Source organism: Apis cerana, linkage group LG14 (genome assembly GCF_029169275.1).
Source record: "Apis cerana isolate GH-2021 linkage group LG14, AcerK_1.0, whole genome shotgun sequence".
Classification (NCBI taxonomy): Eukaryota; Metazoa; Arthropoda; class Insecta; order Hymenoptera; family Apidae; genus Apis; species Apis cerana.
The window spans coordinates 2,272,086-2,292,109 of record NC_083865.1 but is presented as its reverse complement, the minus strand read 5'-3'; the positions used below and the strand labels follow the sequence as shown (position 1 = coordinate 2,292,109).

At 22.7% G+C, this 20,024-nt stretch overlaps 1 protein-coding gene across 2 annotated transcripts in view; it reads left to right on the top strand.

Moving 5' to 3' along the window:
- The window catches only part of LOC108004397 (inactive rhomboid protein 1), a 383,917-nt gene that overhangs the window by 321,586 nt on the left and 42,307 nt on the right, over window positions 1-20,024 (top strand). The window lies entirely within an intron of this gene.

Below are 20,024 nucleotides of genomic sequence, written 5' to 3'. Positions count from 1 at the left end.
ATAATAATGAAACATAATAATTGATCAAATCTTTTGAATTTAAAAAATAGAATTTAATAATAATAGATTGATTAGAAAAAATTAAAATTCAATATTTTATTTAATAAAAATAATATAAAATTTATAAGTAATAAATTATAAATTTATTTATAATTACAATATTAAAAATAAAATTCAATAACATAAATTAAAAATAAATACAAGGAATTAATTAATAAAATGAGGAACTCTCATGAAACTAAACTAAATATATTTTTCATAATTAACTCAAAAATATTGTATAAAATAAAAATAAAATAATATAAAATAAAATATCTTTGATATTTCAATCCAAATCAAAACACTTTCAAATTTGAAAAATTCATCAAAAATTAAAATTAAAAACTTATCGAGTCAATAATTATTGATTATTGCATAATCATATATTTATTTCCGTACATTCAATCTTCACTTTTTAACGTTAAATCAGAATAAGAATTTTATAAAACTTTAAAATTTCCTAAACATTATCAGAAATGAATCTGGCCCCTCTTCTTGTTTCAAGCTTTTCAATTCTTTCCATCAAAGTATCATCGTACACGAATCACGCAAGACACTTCCCATTAAACTCCAATCAGAAAAGGAACCCATCCAGACATTGGATAGTCACGTTTCCTCCGACAGGAAACGAAATATCGAACCGTTCGCATGTTCTATTTCCCGTTATTACCGATAGAGGAATCGAGGTAAACGAGTAAACAAGTTAATCAACGTTTCGTTATCATCAACCGACGTACTATTCAATCGCGAAACGGAGGCTAAGTTTCCTTCCAGACAAGTATGTTTCAACGGAAATCGGCGCGATCATTAAGCTAACGAGCTTAGCCTTTTCGATTTCTGGCCTACGTCGAATTGACTTCGATATTTGGCGAATTTTCACCTACAAATTCCTGATTTCTATCTGATCTACTTTGATTAAGAAATCCCGTTTCGTGTGACATTTTAGATTTGTTATTATTCATTTTCCTTTTTTTATTCCTTTTTTTTCTTTTGTTATTATTTTGTGCAACACGAAAATTTTTAATATTATTATTCTTTGACTAAACAAAATACGAAATTCATTAAAATTAGTTTTTTTTAAATATTGTTAATTCCAATCCGTTCCTGGAGATATGGTATATAGTAATAAAAATATTTATCACAAAGTTCGCTGTTAATAAGTTCAATTAACAAGATGATCAAAAGCAAAGTCCATATGCCAATGACAGTTCACGCTATCATTAAGGTTCAAAATTACAAGTTCGAAAAAAGTTCTAAGTTCAAAGGTTCTTGAAAGTTAGGGAATTCTAAAAGTTCTCGCAGTTCTGGCAGTTCTCGAAATTCTCTTTGGAAGTCTAGTGTTTTGGAAGTTCTGACAGTTCTAGAAGTTCTCGTTAGTTCTAGTGTTTTGAAAGTTCTGCTAATTCTCTAAATTCTCGTTGATTCTAGTGTTCTGGAAGATCTGATAATTCTCGAAGTTCTCGATGTTCAAGTTCTGATAGTTCAAAAAGTTCAAAAAGTATCAAAGACTGGTATTCTCTAAAGCCCCATCTATGTTCATCTCGTGAACTTGCAGATCTTCAATAGAGTACATAAATGTCCAATAACATTGTGGACCAACTCCCTAATTAAGCGATATCCCCAATCTAAAAAGAATTCCTCCCTGATGAATCTGAGAGGTTACACTATTCACAAGTCGGTTGTTTTCCCAGGAAGCTGTTTTGTACGTTTGCAGTAATTCTTCTCAGATAGGATGATGCTGATTAAGACTGGCATGGCTACAAGTGTCAGGTTCCAGGATTATATTGATACTCCAGCCGAATTGTTTCTAAATATATAAAGCGAGTTATCAAATTTTCTTTCAAAATTGACATTGCCCTTGCAATATCATCCTGTGCCATCTGTTCACGTTTGGACATCATTCAGTGTCTATAAATATACTCTTTAAAATTTAAAAAATTTAAAATTTAAAATACTATGTATAAATCAGTATAAATCAAAATACTATGGCAAAAAATCAGTTTGATATAAAGTAAATGGGTTATACGTAGATTAGTTTAAAATAAAGAATAAAAATAATTTCAATTTTTCTTTTATGAAGAACAAAAAATGAAACTTTAACTGGAAATATAATTAATGATTTCAATGTACTTCACAACATAATAAAAACAATTGTTTTTTTATAAATTTAAAATAACGAATATTTTTTCAGAATTTCTATCAAATAATTTATAAAATATTCCGATCAAATAATTTCTAATTATCATTTTACTTTTTTTATGTCTTTTTTTGCAATATTCTAAATTTCAAATCATCTTCTTTGTATTTACTTCATATAATGATTTAATATAATTATGTTTTTTTGTATCACATTTAAAAAATTACAATATTTTTAATGAATTTCGCATTGGGTTCGAAAACGAAATTTTTTCTTTAACTTTTTTTCTAAGAAGTAGAAGGAAATATAAATGAATTTCGTTAAAGAGAGATTGCGAGATTTCCAATTCAAAAAGAGATTTTTATCGATGAAATTCGATTTGACAAATGTTTGTATTAAAATTGTTGCATTCTTGAAAGTTTCCCGAAGATATGCTTGAAGTTCAATCGCCGATTAAATTATAAAATTGAATGTAAACCTTCTTAATAATTGAAATTTTTTAATTAGTAAAAATTCTTTATAACTAAATAAAATAAAGTATTTTTACTAAGATATAAATGTGATATTGGAAATAATTTCAAAACTTATTAAATAATCGAAAAAAGTTTTAGACAAAAATTAATTTCAAAACATATATAATTTGATGTAATTCTTTTTTTGTTAATGAATACGTAGCAAATATGTGAAGGTCAAGTTATTTTTTTAAATAAATTATACATATATTAAATGGATTAATGCTTTATTCTGTAACTTGTGTGGAATTTAAATAATGATACGAATATGAATTGTAAAACATTTAATTAATAAGACTGATATATTGGATATTCATGTATTGTATCGACATTGTGTGATATGCTGTATCATAATTTGCACTTTCTATGACTATGAATACATTTAAAAATATATTTAAATTGTCAAAAATTGCTTTTCAAAATTATTTCATCATGTTAGTGGACATTATGTCAAAGTGTGCATTTATAATATAATTAATAGTAATTATTTTCTAATTATCTAGCGAGAAATGACTGTCGAGAACAGTTCTTTTTATTTTCAAATTTTATTATTTGCATCCTATGATATTTTGATATGGAACGATGTAACACTTCAACATTAATAAACAATATATGTAAATATACAATAAATAGATATCAAACCAATCTAATAATTATAATATATAAAAATAATTATAAAAAAATAATACTAAAATATATGTATAAAAATATACGTATCTCGAAGTTATTCAACTTTTATCCAAAACATTTTTCATCATCCAAAACAAAAAAAAAGATTTCAGATTTATAAAATTAATTGGATCATACTATATATATATATATATATATATATATATATATATATATACATACATTTCCTTCTTTTCTGATCGATTAAAATTGAGGATGAAAAAGCGTATGATGGCGAAATTATTATTTTTGAAGTAACGTTTAACTTTAACGAGAATTTTCGTTGGACGAAACGATTATCTTTTTATTGAGAGTTTGTTGAAGGTACACAACAAGTTTCTATTGGGTAAAACAATCTCGTTTTCCATAAGTTCCCGCTTAAATTTTCATCGCTGGGAACCAACTTCAACTTATCTCGTATCTCCCTGCTTAATTACTTTTTTGACTTTGTTTCGAATTCCATTCGAGATACCTTAGCCAAGATATGAAAAGTGCTTTCGCGGGCTCTGATAAATGGAACTTTGTGCCTCTTTGAATTAATAGGAACGAAGATGAGAGAACGAGAAATTATTGAAAAGGGAATTGCGAGCGATTGAAAAGATATTGAATCTGTCTCTTTCTATAATGATATTATTTTCGAATTTTTATTATCGAAAATATAATAGTAATTGTTCTTACATGTCGTTCGATGTTATAAATATTAACAACAATATTAATGCTAATTAAATTGAAATGTTGAGAGAAATAATATAAGAAGGGAAACGAATATAATGTCTAAAATCTGCATTTGGAAATATTTCTATATCATACAATACTGCGAAGAATTAATTTTTTTTTAATTGAATTTGTTTGAAAGCTGCCAATGTATATAAACGATTTTTTAGAAAATCCAATTGGTGATATTTTGTTGTAATATTTTTTTTAATATTTTTGTTATTTTTGTTTCGCGTATTTTTCTAAAAATCTATTATTCTTTGTCATTCTGGTAACACATTGTAATCCATATTGGTCAATCTTTCTTGGATTAAAGACTTTTTGGATGAGATTTATTAAATCTTTAATTTTTCTCTAAATGAATCATAGAAAGATTATAATTAATTGTTTAAGCAACAATAATTAATAACGTGATTTCTTCAGGATTAAATTTTAAATTATTAAAGTCTTTTTAAAAATAAATCGAAACTAAATTTTTAGATTCGTGAAACTCGAATCTGAAAGTTTATGAAATCTTAAACTTTTCTGAAACTTTTGAAACTTGAAATTCTATTTTTCTTTAAGAATTATTTATTTTATCGTAAACTGAGATAGGTACAATACATTTTTCTATCATAAAAGTAACCACAGAATTCTTTTGCTTACCTAATATCTTATACAATGGCTATAAAAATATTTGCACAGATATATTTCGATGTATCACGATACATCAGTTGGGAAACACTGTTCTAAAGTACAGAGATATCTTCCTTTGCTATTCTTTTTTCCTTTCATTGGCTTTCAAATTTGCTGTCTAGCAAGCAAATCTCACGTCTGACTTGCACGGAAGAATGGTACTTGTGTCGCTTTACACCGAGCTGTGAACATAAGCTTTTATGTACAAACCCAACGGAGAGAAGTTTGTCAAGAATGAGCCTGGCAAAGAAAGTAGATTTAAACTGGAAGGTAACGGTAGCATGTAAATCCTCTTTGACACTTTGCTTCAACGTTTTTGCCTTTACTGTATCTTTTGGTGACTTGGGGAAACGAATTTAAAAAATTGTCTCAGTATAAACGGCATACATTTCCGCCAAAGTAACTAGAAAATTTAAAAGAATGATTCTAGAGATTAAAACATATTAATAGTTATTTCCTAAGTTATTTACTGAGTTATAAATAATTTAACTTTACGTTAGATAAAACGAAATGGAAAGAAAGTGAGATAAGTGTATGACAGAGATATCATTCTATCGTTATCTCATTTTATCTAAATTGCTTATAATTTAACTTTTTTAGGAACACTGATGCATAAATATATGTTTACTTTTTTTTTCTTTCTTTTTTAATTAAAATTAAAAATTCTAGAAATATCTTACAATTATTTAATAATAAAAATCAAATAATTAATTAAAATTATAAAATTTTTTATATAAAATAATTTAATTATTATTAAAATAATTTAAATAAAATAATAATTATAAAATTTTTTTTATAATAATGAAAATAATACATTTGAAGTATTAATAATATTTTATTTTATTTGACAATCATTGTTTTGAAAATATTGTAACAGCGCCTTTAATATCTTGTAATATTTCTGAAATTTTTGTACAAATTTTTGTATCAATTTTAGAATCCTCCAAAAGTATATATTAATAACAAAGATATATAATATGAGTTTATACTTAATATTTAAATTAAGAAATTTGGAAAAATAGTTTTTTTAATAACAAAAAAATTCATTTCATTATTTCACGATATATTTTCCAAATTAATTTTATAATAACATTGTCATATTTATTATATATAGTAGATATATTAATTAAAAATAATAAAATCATTATGCTTTCTTTTATATATAATTTTAAAATTAAAATACATCCAATATGAAATATATATATATATATATGTTCGTATACTTTTGAGTGGTGACGTACAAATAATTTAATTTTGCACTATATTATAATATTGAGTTTATGAAAAAAATTATATACTATATTATATACTATAAATTAATATTATAAAGTATTATAAATTTAAAAAAAAGTTATTTTCAAATTATATAATCTCATTTTTAATGACATATTATGTCCATCATATCAAAAAAATAACAACCAATAATCATTATAAAAATTAATTTAAATATACTTTATTAATTTCGAAAGAGTTGAGATTTATAAAAAAACAATTTTGTATGCCAATTTTTATTTATTTTAATAATTATTTTAATTATTGTTCAACTTTTCTATTATTTATATTTTATATTATTTTATATTTTTATATTTTTATATTATATTCAAACATTCTGTAGAAGAAACATAGTATAGATTTACAAATTTTTTATCTACGTATAAGTTGCTGTTCTATGTTCGAAAAAAAAAAGTTTGATTGTTTCAAACAACTTTTATAAAATTTCTTTAAATAATTAGATTATGATCTTGAAAATATTGCAGAAAGAAATGTTACGAACTTCAATTTATTTGTAAAATAATTTTAAATAATTTAATTTCAATTAAAATTCTTTTGCACTTTAATTAATAAAAGATCTTTTTTCTATGAATAATAATATATGTGTACATATATCAGAAAATTTAAGTTTATATTATTAATTTTATTGTCTAATAAATCTACTTTTAGAAAATATTTTTTTATATATGTCATATGAATCGATACGTTTATAAATATAGCCGATGCTAATAAATTTTAATTGCTTATAACTTAATAAATAAATCTTATAACAACTTTTGTATTTGTTTTTATTTATTTATCTTCTAAAAGTCCTTCATGAATATATTAACATTCTTTATCTATTACATATATACTCAATTAATTATAATATGTGATTAGTGTTATAATTTTTTAAATATCTATTTTTTAAAAAGAAATTACAAATTTTTATTTAATTGAATATAATTAGTACAAATTCATTCAATATATTATACAGGATATCTTAAAAATACGAAAACATCGGTTAACTGAAGATTTCTGAGATAATTTCAAACAATATTTTCTTTTACAAAAATTTTTATTTTGGCTTCATTAACGAGTTATTAACGAAAAACATTGTTCAATTACAAAAGCTCGAACAAATGCGCACTGTTTTTTGGCCAATGTTTTTCATTAATAACTCGATAACAAACCCGAAAATTTTTGCAAAGGAAAATATTGCTTGAAATTATCTCAAGAATCTCCAGTTAACGATGTTTCCACATTTTTGAAATCTATACGTATATATCACAAAAGAAACCTTTCATCTTCAATTATAAATGTAATTCAATTTCAAAAAAAAGAAAAATAATCCATCTCTTCCAATCTTTCGAAGCAAATGATTATATACATCTTAAAATTTCATATTCAAAACATAATTTCTTATTCATTCAGATATCCCACTGCATTTGAATAAGTTGAATCACCTGGTTATCGATGTAAGCGAGATCGTGGAACAGAATCCAGGATTGAGCCTCCGTTTTAACTGGGCGGAAATCCACGCTTAATGACCCGTGATACCTCGGGAATTCTGTTAAATGCACGCAGCCAGCTACTGTTGGAATCAGCCGCGATTCGATCCAACGATTCGATCCGGGAAGTCCCCTCGTAATCGACGGATTATTCGGCGAAAAGTAGCTTATCGAGGAGGAATGGAGGAGAATAGTATTGCTTTCTTAATAAATAATCACTTGTTCGCGAGAGAAACGTTTCCATTAACGTTTAATGAACCGAAAGATATTTTCCAAGCGGTTAATGGCGCGTTCTTTGAAATTGTTTTTAAATTATTGGATTATTATCGATCTCCAGAAATTCTTTATGAAGTGATATCGGGAAGATTTATTGTACTTGGTAAAGTAAAGTGATTGCGATACCTTTGATAAATTGTTTTTTAAATATTTTTATTTAGACATAATTGAAAGCAATTTTTCCTTTTTTTTAAATGTGATAAATATAAAAAATGATTTAAAGAATTTTTTTATATCTAAGTTTTTTTAAGTTTTTATAAGTACGTATGTGTTTCAATATTATAAGGCTTCTAATAGAAGTATAAATTTTTTTGTTAAAGATTAAATTTATTCGCAATTCTAAAATATTTATCAATCTTTCTGCAACATCAATTTAAAAAATTAATAAAATTAAGCTATATAACAATCGTTGCGAAATAATTTATACAGGATGATTCGCATAAAAATAATCTCCTAAATATTTTTTTCACTTGTGATGATATAAAATATTTTATATGCAATTTGTATTTTATCTTTCCAAATTTTTAGGAAAATATTTTATTTTAATAGGATTAAGTAGATTCCATTTTTCTTCCTCATTTCTTCGAAAATTTCTTTCCTTTTATATTTCCATATATTTTCTTTAAATTTCTTTAAAAGTATTTTTAAAAGAAAAAGAATATTTTATTTCGATAGGATTAAATAGATTCTCCATTTTTTTTCTTTTAATCATTTCTTCGAAAATTTCTTTCGTTTTATCTTTTTTTAAATTTTAGAAAAACATGTACAAAGGAAAGAAAATGATTTTAATAAAATTATATAGATTTTTTATACATGATTTATTTATAGACAATTTACATTTTTCAATACATGATCAATTTCTTTGAAAATTTTCTTCTTTCATTCCACGATTTTAATGAATTTTACAATAATATTTGCGAAGAAAAGATATTTCGTTTCAATAAATTTAAATTAAATTCCCATTTTTGTTTCCCTAATTGATTTCTTCGAGAATTTCTTTAATTCTCTTATTTTATTTTAATTTTATTTATATATTTTATTTATAATTATTTTATTTATTTATAATTATATTTATTATAATTTAATTTTATTTTATTTTATTAAATGTTGAAACAATATTTGCAAAAAAAAAATAATATTTTATCTGAATAGAATTAATAGAATAAATAATTTTCTTATTTTCTTCCATTGTAAATTATAAAAAAAATATATGTTGTAATTCTTGGAAAAAACATTTATAAAGAAAATTTTATTTTAAAAATGTTATAAATTACTATATTATTTCTTTTAGCTATTTCTCAAACTCTTAAATTTTTTTTATCGTATACTTAGAATTAAATTAATACTCAATTTGCATTCTGTCATATCTATGCAAATCGAATACAAACATTTTAATAATCGATAGTCAAATATGTAAATAAATTAATAACAATATTATTAAATCTCTCTGTGATACTTATATGTAATATATTATGTAACTCATAATTCATTCAACTTATTATATAATATGTTATAATAATATTACATGATTCTATTTCAAAAAAAAGACATCTTCATATAATTTCCATCTGCAGAATTATAAATAATGCACAATCTAATTCCTTACATCAAACAATTTGCACAACATTTCTTATATAACATTTTTTATTTAAAAGATATTTTTTTATATTTAAATAAAAAAAACTCTATATAGCATAGATCCATCAGGTTTAAATTCACAAATATCATGAGAATTATAATTGGTACATGCAAAATAATAATTGAAGCTCGCCATTTATTCGTTCCATTTCTAGTTTTCTATCTCTCATCGTCCAAGTCGATGGTCCTCGTATTAAATTAGACTATGTTTGCAGAATCTTGAAGGAGATAGCGAATAATTATCTAGTGGAAACCCGTGAACAAATTAATACCGCGTTGTCCTTCTATGGAGAATGTTTTATTTCAATTATTATTCAGAAATTGAAACTGGTAGAAACGATGATGGGACCATCTCTAAGAATCAATAATGTTTGAGCTGAGGTATGGATTGTTGGTGATACGAATCGAACGAAGTTTGAACTTGGAAAATGGATAGAGAATAGAAGAGATGGAATTAAGTCTCGTTACAATTGCAAAGGGAAAATTGATTTTTTCTGGGAAATTTCATGTATACGTGTGTGCGAATGTAAGTCTTTGCACACGAAAATAAAGAGCAAACTGAAGCAGACTAGAGCAAACAGTGAGGAAACGGAAAGAAAACTGAAAAGAAAAATTAATCGAATGGCGAATGTGAGAATAATTATGCAAACATAAGAAGGATCGAGTTAATTGTTTTTCTGGCTCGTTACCAAATAGAACAAAATTAATTACAATTTGTAATTTTCTTATTAATAGATAATATTAATTTAAAAATTAATAATAAATAATAATATATGAATATATAATAATTCATATATGAAATCTGGAACTTTAAAATTTATATAAGTTTTTTAATAGATTTTTAATATTTTTGATAAGAATCAAATTCGAAATATAATAATGATTTATATTAAATTTATTTTTATTTTTACTTTTTCTATATATTAAATTCACAGAATACATATTTGTCTAATAAAATAGTATTTCCTACTAAAATTACTTTTGACAAGTTTTTAATTATTTAAGCATCGATTATTCTAATTTCAGTTATCTAATATCTAAATGATCAATTAGATAGGATTAATATTTAATACAATATGGAATATATAAGATTGTTTATTTATATTTAGAATACTTCTTGGTATCCAGAAACAATTAATTAATTTTTCATTTTTTTTATTAAATATGCATTTTTTATATGATAAATATATTTGAAAATTATTTAATTTTTATTTGTTATTTTAATAAATTTATAAATTTTTTTATTTATGTGAAAAATCAAATCTTATCCAAACAATTATTTCCTGAATTAGTTTGAATAATTATATTATTGATTTAAAAAAAAAAATAAGGGAAGAAAGTTAAAAAAATAAAAATTATTAAATTTAATGAAACAAAAAAATTATATTGTAATCGAATACATATGAAAATCTTATATGATTACGGCATTATTGTTTGTATTATTTATTATATTTAATTTAAAAAAAGAAAAACAAGAGAGAAATGTTTAAAAAATGAAAATTATCAACTTCAAACGAAACAATGAAATTATCTCGTAATCGAGTATACACAATGAAACAATGGAAATTCTGCACAATTACTAAATTATTGTATTACCTATCGATCTAAAAGAAAAAAAAGAAAAATAAAAAAGAGAGAGAAAAATGAAAATCATCAATTTCAATTTTAACAGAGAAATTATACTGTAATGCAATATACACGAACATGAAAATCTTGCATAATTACGACATTATTGTTTGTCCTGTATCAGCCTGTTGTAGTGAACTAAATAAATGTAGATTCACTGTTGTAATTTCGACTAGGGAGGAAATTGATTCCCGACAGAATTCACCTATTGTTCTTGTATTCGAATGCGCCCATTGTAACGATATTCTGTCTCTTCTCTTCGATCATCATGTAGTATTTCCATGTCATCCTTTATTACCTGTTCTTTGTTCTTTCGCGTATATAATAGTCGCACATTCAAACCTGTAAATGTTGTAGAAAAAAGAAATGAATTTTCATCATGAAGAATAATAGAAGTAAGAATTTTTTGATCGATGATTTTTAATTTGGTCAAAGTTTTTTAATTTTCGATAATAAATATGATTTTCGAGATATTTTTTTTATGATAAAAAACAATTTATTTTTATTAATTTTTATTATAGAAAATTATATTTCCTTGTGATTTTCTTTTAAATTTGTTCCTTATATTAAAATAAAATCTGATTTTATATCCTTTTTGCTATTTAACCACATAAACTTTTTAATGCATTGAACTATACGAATATAGTATACGAAAATGAAGTTATATTTATTTATTTTTTCAATCATGTTATAATCATATTATAATTATTTGTCAATTGCGTTTTAATTACTAAATTCTATAACTTTTTTGGATATATATACATAATTCAGATATTGGCATAATTTGTAGAATATTATTAATATATAGCAAAATTATTATATTAAAAGAATCTTGTAGAAGAATCTAAATAATTTTTAATTGCATGTTTCTGTTTCGTAAATCTCCCAACATTATACATTTTTATATTTTTTATTGCATTTTATCATTTTTCAATTTCTAAAATATTTCCTTTTTCGTTTTAATATCTATTGTTAATATCATATTTTGAATCTCCATAATATTGTTCATGAAATATTAACATATCAATTTTATAATAGGATAATAGTAATAGGAAAGGTGAGATTATAGAAAAAATAAAATACATGAATATAACTTAAATAACTCGAGCATTATTTTACAGACAAATTCACTTCACCCGAAAATTCTGATTTCAATGAAAATTTGTACGTATACTATATCAGATTGTACATAAAATAACTTTCTTTCAAAGAAAAATCTTTTTGATGAAATGAAATCCATCCTTGAAGTTTCATCATTCTTTCATATTTTTATTACTATTTTGTTAGGAAATATTTTTATAACAAAATAATAAAATATTAAAATATTGAAAATTTTATATGTAATTTTTTAAAGTTTTTCTTAAAAAAGAAAAAGTTATATTTAAGGAAAAAAACTAAAAGAAAGAAATTTTAAAGATTTATTTCATTCTTTGACTTCTAATACTTCTAATTTACTTCTAAAAAGAAATTCGCATATATATAATCCCACTATTCGTATTTTATAATAATTACAATTATTTTTATAATATAAGATTAATATTAATATATTTTTATTATTAACTATTTCGTATATATATATATATATATATATATATATATATATATATATATATATATAGAATACGAATAAATTCTATTGATCAATATATACCTACTGCATATCTATTTGTTTTCATAATAGGAAACAGGTAGGAAACTATATAAGGATAGTAGAACTTTCGATACTAAAATGTTTGGATATTAAATCTTCCGATATTATAGAGTTTTTTACATCCATATTAATAAGGAGACAAAAGAAATAAGAGAATTTCCAAATAATAGAAATCACTTTCATTTATATTAAACTTCATTTATTCAAATAAAAATAAAAAAAAAATAACATATTATTTCAATATTTCCTATTGGTATTAATATTTGAAGAATTTACATGCTATATATAATTCTCTACAATATTTCTTTGCAGTTTTACAATGTTTGTGATTGTAGATTTTTTTTAATTATTTTGCATTTTATTTCGATAAAATTAATTTATAATAATATTTAACGACATACATACATATATAATATACATAATAATAAGTTTTTCGTTTGTTATTGTGTTATTATATTGTTATGTCGCATATTAAATTAAACGTCAATTAAAACTTCATACTAAGTGAATACGAAAAGAATTATTTTCGAATAGAAAACTGTATATAAAAAACTGTAAATTTTAAATATTGATAAAAAATGGCTATTCGAATAGAATAGAATTTTTAGATAATAAAATATTAAATTATAATAAATTATGCGAATATATGTTTAAAAATATTACGCATCTAAAGATTAATTCATTAATACCTATTTTAAATCTAGAATTATTGTGAAAGTATTGCAAAATTTTATTGAAAAAATCTTAAACGAAAAATATACTTGAAAATATTCATATTATTTGTTTATTATTATTATTATTAAACAAACGATATTTATTTGAATACAACATTTTCTTTTTCACAAAGTAATAAATTGTTATTGAAAATCATTAATTCTAATATTCTTTAAAAGCATTTTTTAGATAATCTTTGACCATCATCGTTAACCTCTAATATTGTATTATTTATAACAAAATAAATAAATACATATACAACATAGATTTCAACAAATTTCAATAAAATTGATATTTACTTTTAATATATAAGTAAATGAGTAAGTAAATCATATATCAACACAACAGTTAGCTTTTAAATATTATACACTGTCAAAATAGCAAATACAGTCAAAATGATAATATCTTGAAATTGCATCGGCAGATGGCAAATATCAAACATTCTCTGAATACAGCAGATGTTAATAAATTAACACGCAATAAACGCGGCAAAAATAATTTCTATGCACTGTGATTGTTCATATTTTCCAGATTTAAGAAGAAAAAAAAACCGAATCGATATGACACAAATCACCGCGAAACGTTCAATTAAACCATTATTTTCTATTTTTTCTAGTGAAATATTTTAAAATTCTATCGAAAGATGGCAGCAGCAATCAAGGACATCAAGTATATTTCTTTGAATATAGCATTAATAGATTAGATACACGATGAGTGCGATAAAAATAATTTCTATACATTGCAATTGGCTGATTGGTTTTCAAACTTAAAAAGAAGAAATAGATTTTTAAGACGTCGTAAAACATCCATTTGCATCTTTTCCATTCTTTTCTAGGTCACGTGCAAAATATTCTAATGCACCTTTGTATATACAAACGGCACACTTTTCTCGAACAGCAAGGCGGAACCAAGATGGGGCGGTGATTGTCCGGCTTGTTTCAGTTAGTAGTCGGAAGAGCTAAGTGGCAAGTTTTGAAATACGGTCGACTGTAGCCTCTGTATAACTTTAGTAGACCAAACTTCCGGTGGACAATGTTCCCGTACGGAAAACGGGGACTCGTATGCGCAACGCGTTTCCTCTGTTTACTATGAAGAAAGCCAACTCCCATGGCTGTTGTTTCCTCGCTAATATTTGAATTTTCTACCAAAGACACGATTACTGTTACGTGAAAACGGAAAAGTACCATTTGGTTTTAATGAATATGTAATTTGCAGTCCAATATGTAATTTTGTAATAAATAAATTTATTGAAATTGAACTTTGTAAAATTTACAAGAATTTTTATAGATTCTTTTTTATTTAATTAATTAAGAAAAATGTAATGAAACTTCTATTCTACATATTAATATTATAGAAATTCAGATGAAAAAACTTTAGAACTTTAAAAGAAAATAATTGTCTTTTCTCGTAATTATTACATTTGAAAGAGAATAATAATTATGTTAATATTAATTTAAATATTAATTAGAATTTATCTATAATATTTATATTAATTTATTTAATATACAATATCTTTGGAAAGTCGATTCTAGAGATCAAAATACAAAAATTAATATACAAAAATATCGATTGAAATTTATTTATTGAATTACAAATAATTCAAGTTCGCATTAGATGAAATAAAATGAAAATAGAATGCGATAGCGATAGAAATTAAATAGTCTTACTTTTTTTTTCGATTTATCTGATCTTCAAACTTTGATCGCTTATATGAATAAACCTCAACTGACATACTTGATCAATTTTTGTATTTATTTTTTTAGAATTTGTTCTTTAAAAATAATCTTATATATTAGCATTATTATAGATTAAAATCTTAATTCCGGCTTCTCATATTTCTATTCTATATTATATTCCTATTTCCTTTTATATTTAAATAATAGAAAAATAGTCTTCTAACAATATTATATTGTACATCTATACCTTAATTAAAATACCTTAAGTCTAAAAGAAAAATTTCAAAAATTATCAAATTGTCACAGATAATCATTGTCACAGATTCACATTTAATCAATCCAATTCTTAAGAATATAAAAACTCGAAAAAATAAAAAATATAATATAATTAAAAATTATAACACTCATTATTATTATTATTAAATCCATACTTCAAAATTCTAAAAAAAGTTCCAAAATTCGATTTTCCAAGTTTCCATTCAAATTATAATCATCCAAAACATAAATTCTAAATATTAAAACGTGAAACAGTATAATCGCGTGTAACCAATTCCAATTCCAACATCATTCCGTTAAGACTTGAAAAATATCCTCGGGGAAAAATTTAAGTGGCCTGTATAACATAAATATTCTATTCAATTTTCCATAGCAACGATTATTCCATATCAACGTTGACATTCCCCGTTGCATCGTCGGAGAATATAATACTCGATTGGAACCGTAACAAAAGGTTGTAATTGCGATCAAATCGATCCGGTCAGACAGTTCGATTTTCCCTCGTTGAACGTCGCCGACGCGTATACTCGTTACGAACGCCAATTCTCCCTGTTCCGCAATAATGAAAGTATAAATATTCAGGGAGGAAGCGGGGCATAGCATCGCGAATCGATACAATTCATTACGATATCTCACGTTGATCCCGGTTACGCTCGATGCCACGCACGTAAATGCGTAGACGGAGATATCTCTCGTGTCTATCGAGCGACATGCACATGCATTTAAATTGCCGAAATTATAGTATCGGGCCAACGGAACGGAATACGGGCGGATCTTAGCGGTGTGGGAGATGGAATGGCTCGAGGGGGTGGAAATATTGAATTATTTTATAACTGTGTGATACGTGAAAGGAACAATGATGTCTTTTTTTTTTTTTGATTGATAAATTATCCTGTATAATCTGTTATTAAAAAGAAGGAGTAATGATAAATAGTATTGTAAACGAAAAGAAGAATAGAAATAGAAAAGTAAATGAATTGTTTCGATTTATTCTAGTCAGATCATCATTTTGTAGATTAAATGGTTTGAATCTTAAATCGCCTAGTCATTAATTAGATTGTTTAAAATCTTATTAATCAACTCATTGGGGGATGAGTTTTGATTCTTTTTTAGTTTGTATTGCATCACTGGATCTCATCTTTAATCGTTAGTATCTGAGGTTTGGTATATCTATAAATTTAATACACCACATTTGTGATATATTAGAAAATATAAGCATTAGTGTTTTAAATTGGAATGTATATAATATTTCTACTTATTGGCAGACCTCATAAAATAGATCTATTAGCTTTATGATAGCTTTGTAGATATTTAATTTATTTATATAATATTTACATTTATTATATAATAACAGTTATAATATATAATAACATTATATTATATTAATTATATTAATAATAGTTAAATTTTTCTATTAATAAGCCAGTACATTTTATTATGTAGTTTAAGATCGATACCGACACATATTTTCGATTGACGATGGAATCAAGTTTATAATCGTATTTGTATCATAATGAATAATAATATTTATAAAATTTTCTTCGTAAGTTTATTTTAGAATTTCAAGATTATTTTATTACACATAAATAAAACATTATAATATTAATTATAATATATTTCTATTATTATATTAGCTATAATACTACATTAGTTATATAGATAATTTTGAAAAAAAACCATTAAAAAACATTATAAAAAAATTTTTCATTCATCTGATTTGTTTTTTAATATCAAAAATTAAAAATTTCCTAGATATAAAAGTTTTTAAAGTGATTTATTTTCATAATGTATTGTTAAATTAACATGTTTAATTTAATTGCTTTTTTTTCATTTTTTAATACGCATAATCTTTAAATTTTAAAAAAAATTATAAAAATAATAGTCATATTACTCTTCTTTATATATACATGTAATTTTTTTAGACAAGTATTTATTTCTTATATCTTTTTCTAATTTTTTTTAATATATATTATTTGTATCTATAATGAATGTGTTATTCGTAATTCTTATTAATAATTATCTGTCAATTCTTATCAGTACATAAAAAAATAATAAATGATAAAATTTGTCAATATTCAGATGGCAACAAATTGAAATGAAAATGAACATGAATTTAAATTGTTGAAATTATAATAATGTGCAAGAAAATTAGAACACAAATGAATCATTGGTATCTTACTGATAGAATGCTTTGAAGAGAGAAAATACATTATATGGAAAAAATAATGGTATTGACAACTTGAGTTGAATTTTTCCTGTGTAACGTCGATATTGGTTTGATAATTGAATTGGATTTCTTGTTTTTGTTATTGGGAATGTAATCTAACTACTTTAATTTTAATAATTTTCGCATAATGAAACATGAATCGATAACAAATACATTTCAAATAATAATCTGAACCTACAAAATTTTGTTAATGAAAAAAATAAATAATTTTAAGTTTTATCTTATCTGTGATACATGGATATTAATAAAAATGTTTTAAAAAAGTGTAATATTCAAAATTTATATATAATTATAAAATTTAAATGAAGAAAGAAATAGTAATGAAAAAATTATTTTAAAAATCTATGTTAATACCATAATTATTATATTTATTTTTAATATTTTCATAATTACTATGCAATATATTAAAAAATTAAATTCAATAATATAAATAAATTAAAAAAAAATTGCAAATGATATATTATATTATTGCAACATAATTAATATATACGCATTCATAATTAATATATAATAATCTTAATAATTTTTTAAATTTTTTTTTAAATAATTTTTTAAATAACTTTAAACTATAATATATTATAATAATGTATAATTTTATATATATACACGAATCTATAAATCTATAAAATCTATAAAAAATGTTGGTGATATTAATAATAACAATATAAATAAATTTTAGTTGAGCAATTATAATTAATTAAGTGTAATTAATGTTTCTCTGTTCATTTTTTTTAACAAAACTATACAAATAAAAATGTTTACATATATTTATAAATATTTTGAAGATTTTTGCAAAAAGAATAAATCTGGATATCCGATATCAATATTTGACGAATAAAAACCATATTGCCATGTTGGTTTTCCGAGTGGTCAAAGTGAGTCGAGTTTTTCATTAAACTGAATTCGAAATCTTTATGATTTTGTTTATCTTCATCTATATTTTTTATATGCTTGAAAAGATTTCCAAACTTAAAACGTATTAAAATGTATTAAAAAATCGTATTAAAAAATTTTTAGTTAATAATATATCAACTTTTAACATATTTAAATGGTTAATAAACTTAAGATAACAGATTCTCTATTTCATATTTTTATAATTATTAAAATCGTACATGCAATATTGATAAAATTAATTTAATTTAATTTTAAAAATATAATTTAAAAAAAAAACAAAAAATTAAGACTTGAAAATTTTTATAATTCTTATTATCAAAAATTAATTTTATAAATTTTTTGCACAAAAAAAAGAAAAATTAAAATTTTTTATATATCCTTTTCTTCTTTCTTTTTTTCATGTGTTATATTTTTATATACTCTCTATATTTTATAATATATTATTTTATAATATTCTATGTATTTTACATGCCTTTTATTTATTTTTTATATGTATAATATACTCTTTCTCTATCTATCTCTTTGTGTTTGTCTATTTACCTATCTATCTATTGATCTGTTTATCTTTCTCTCTCTCTTTTGCATGTGTTTCATTGTGCTCTAAAGTATATTGTATCTATTGTTTGCCCATTTTCCCTTCTCGCTCTCTCTTTTGTTTTATCTGTTGTCTATTTATCTGCCTGTTTATCGACTTATTGCATATATATACATATGAATGTTATATTTTGTTATGTTATTTTATTATATAATATATAAAATAGGACATATATAGAATTATTTTTATTATTAGTTTATACTGATTTTAATGAAATATTTCATATAAATTTTATGCTATATGACTATATGAAATTTAGTATCATATTATATGAAATTTTATATTAAATAATTTCAAGAGAAATAATTTAACCGCGATTTTTTTTTTATAAATGTATATATAGAGAATATTTGAAAAAAAACCTTAGTTTTTATTATTTTTATTATTTTAACTATGATCTAATGCTTAAATCTCTTAAATCTTAATACGTTTACATAAAAAAAATCATTAATTTAAAAAATATTTTGATTTGAATTTTATAAATATATTACAAATATAATATATTTTCTTAAAATTATTATATTTTTATCGAAAAAATTTTTAAAAAATATTATAAACACTTATTTCTATACATTTATTTATAGTATATATATAGTATTTATATACATATATATGTATATATAGTATTTATATACATATATATGTATATAATATTTCCTCTTTTTTCTTTCTTTCTATTTTTTTTTTTATTTTTCTACTAATCAGTCTTTTTTTTATATTTATTTATATATCTATGAATTTATCTATGTATATATAAGTTTGATATACAGGATATTAATATATTCATAAAATACTTTCGAAAATTCGATTCTAGAAATAATTATATATAATAATAAAATCTGCAGACGTTAAAAATTCTCCGATTTCTCAGATTTGTCTTAATTTTTAGAGCATTTGAGATTTTCAATAGTAATTCCAATTTTACCAAATTTAAATGATGTTA